Genomic DNA, 3,232 nt, shown 5'->3' with positions numbered 1-3,232 from the left:
CCCCCCCCCCCTCCCTAAAAAAAACCCAGACAAGCAGACAGACTGACAGACACACACACAACACAGAGAGCTGAACCCACGGATAGGCTTACACAATACGTACTCTTATCGAGGAATTCTAACCATGAATCTTCTTAAACATCCTCTCAAAGGGTTGTGGAAAGAGGGAGGGGGGAGGGGGGTCGCCAAAGAAAGAATACAGAAAAAACTGCAGCTTCGAGGAGCGGCTTTTCTTTACTATGAATGTTGCAATAAAACACTTAACCCCTAATCTCAGCAGGGCAATCTAGCCTAGCTACGAAATAAAATCCCGGCGGATTTGGACCAAAACGGTTTGAAAGAACGAACGGAGAAGGACCGAGGGAAGAATGAGAGACTGTTTGAATTGGGGAAGGGTTCTTTAAAGTAAAAATGGCTTTGAGTTTGAGGGAAGCAGTGCTTTGAGGGGAGGGGGGAGACGGGGGACGGGGTGCAATATACTTAAACCGCACTGTACATTTCAGATGAGATAGAATACGGTTTTCGTAATATAAAACCGAAACCTCAAACGTCCGTACAACGCGGAGGCGGTGAGAGCAAGTCCACAAAAAGCTTTCGTTATTGAAAGGAAGCAAAACACTGAACGTCGATCAATATTTAAATAGAACCAACAACAACGTCAACGTCACACGGCACATTCATGCAAAGATTATATTCACTGCAATGGGAGCTTCTAGGCCCTGGCAAAGTTAAAGCAATATCTGACCTTGAAGAAACGAAATTAAAAGGCCAAAAGAAAGAAGAGTGAACCAGAAGATAAAGAGAGGGCTTCAGTTGAGGGGCAGGAGACTGTGTATATGACAGGCATGTCATTAGAACGGATACTTGAAATACGATATTTAGGTAAAAGCAAAACCACAAAGTGAATGCATTAACTTTGTGTATTTGTACGTCTGTAAGCAATGCTTACTTATCATCATTGCGGTAGAGAAAAAATTGAAAACTAGGCAAACATTTACAATAAGCTGCCATAGACCAATACGATACTAGGGGAAACATCGCAATCAAATCCAATAAAAAGTTTCTTTTTTTTTTTTTTAAATCGGAATCCATAATATACAGACTGACAATTTGCCAGGGGGGAGGGTGATCTTTTCTATTCAGCTGTTGAGACACATCGACAGCTCAACGTGAATAAATGGTACCGGGGAAAAAGCAAGACAGGCTGACAGACGCAATAAAGGGACAGGCCAGTGGCACCCTCCAGCGACCCGCATAATCTACAGGGGAAGTGCATAATTCGACGCTGAAAAACAACTGCAGGGTGCATACTCGGCGCAGTAAATCGAGAAGAGGAGTGCTCAACCAAGGCTGAATACGGATTGATGTGTGCTGTCCCTCACCCCCCCCTTCCTCCCTTTCAAACCAAACCGCAAAAACACCAAATCAGCTACGCCACTAAACGTTCTATTCAAACGATAGTAGGCTTGCAGTCACAGACTTCGTGTAGCGAAGTGTTAAAGCACACACTACACATGGCTGCTGTTACATAAATTCGTCACACCCTATTATAATGATAGCCGGACCTGCACTCGACGACACGAACTTCACATTAGTCACACAGACCAGGCGATCCGGGCAAAATGTCAAACCCATGATCGTGCGGGCTTTGTGCTGAATCGCCGTTAGTCCACTGAAGATGGTGCACAAATGAAAAGACAACTGCACGGAAACACGAGCACTTGAAATACATCCGTAAAGACTTCCAAGCGTGCACTTGCATGTATGCAGAACATACAGGACGGCTTTTCTTAAAAATTAAATAATAAAAACAACTTATTTGCGGTTGAACTTTAACGAAATTTTGTTTATTGATTTTTTAAAAAGTTTTATTAAGAGTTTTACGTTACATGCAACACAATTAGGTCATGTTATAAGTGCTAAAGATTAGAGGTGAATTTTTTAAAAATATTTCTTTTTATTTTATTAAAGAAAAGAAGGATGGAAAATAGCGACAGATGTTTGATAGGCAAGAAGGAGCAAAGTAAACCAGAGCACACGCCAACCATTCAAATAACGCCTTACAAGACACAATATGAGTCATTTCGAAGGAAGAGCACTTTGTCCCCATTCAGAGCACTTGAAAGATAGTGTAGTGCAGTACATGCTCCAGGAAGGAAGAGGACATTTGGGGGGACAAAACTTTTAATTTGGGTCTCAAACTTCCGTGTTGCAGGTCAACATTCTGCGTCGCAGCGGCCGGCCTATTGTTTACTCCAGGGTCTAACTTTTATTCTTCCCCTACAACATTATAAGTAGTTTTGTTTAGTTTTAGTACAGGTTTTACGGCGCTCACAACTGCATAAGGTCATACATGAGCCCCAGAAGATCAGGTGTTACAAGAGAGTAACAAACATAAAAAAGAAGGAGGGGAGATAAGGACGACAGATGTTTGATAGGAAAGAAGAAGATAAGAAACCACACCGGAGCACCCGCCAACCACCCACCATTAAAGGAATGGGCGTTTTTAGAAAGTGCGACGATGAGGAAGGGGTGGGGGCGCAATGTGAATCTGACACTCTTGTAAAGAAATCTAAAATTCTTCCAGGAAGTCAAATGCTTTGAATTCATAACTTAGAATTGGGATTTCAAATGCGTCGTTGCCCCCTCCTATTTCTCTTTACTTTGAATAATTTTTTCTTAAAAGTACAAATTTCTCATTACTTTAAATAAATTTTTAAAAGGTACATGCCTGACATCGTTGTTAGTACGGTACTATTGAAAAATGAATTCATCTGGGGGGGAGAAGAACCCAACCTCCAAGCCTGTTTCAATAGGTCTCCGTTATTCCACAGGCGGCCCTTGGTCTGGGAATCAATGCAAGGCCCATCCTTGAGGCCTGACGACAAAGACATGGGACTGGCCCGGGGGTCAATCCTATCCTATTCTTGTGTCGTGGGAACAAAACGAAACAGCCACGACACCGACGATGTCGTCATCACCCACAATGGTAATGAGTATCATTCATGTTCATAAAAAAATGTCTTTTTTTATTAGTTTACTGCAGTTTTCTGTTTTATCTATTTATTCATTTCCTCTCCCCCACCCCCTAAAAAAAAAAAACCCAACCAAAACCACGGGAGGATTCATTTTGCCCCAGTGCGGAATAAAACTCATGGGTGCACAGGATCATAATCATGAAAACATTTTAGCCTCAAGTAATACCGGGGAGGGGGGAGGGAGGGAGGGGGGA

At 42.5% G+C, this 3,232-nt stretch overlaps 1 protein-coding gene across 1 annotated transcript in view; it reads right to left on the bottom strand.

Moving 5' to 3' along the window:
- Positions 1 to 3,232, bottom strand: part of LOC101856845 (serine/threonine-protein kinase 17B) — a gene marked incomplete at its 5' end in the record, with an annotated part of 25,326 nt that overhangs the window by 21,172 nt on the left and 922 nt on the right.

The sequence above is a fragment of the Aplysia californica genome, unplaced genomic scaffold (genome assembly GCF_000002075.1).
Source record: "Aplysia californica isolate F4 #8 unplaced genomic scaffold, AplCal3.0 scaffold00825, whole genome shotgun sequence".
In the NCBI taxonomy this organism is placed as follows: domain Eukaryota; kingdom Metazoa; phylum Mollusca; class Gastropoda; order Aplysiida; family Aplysiidae; genus Aplysia; species Aplysia californica.
Note: the sequence above shows the minus strand (reverse complement) of the source record. Positions and strands in the feature narration are given on the sequence as shown.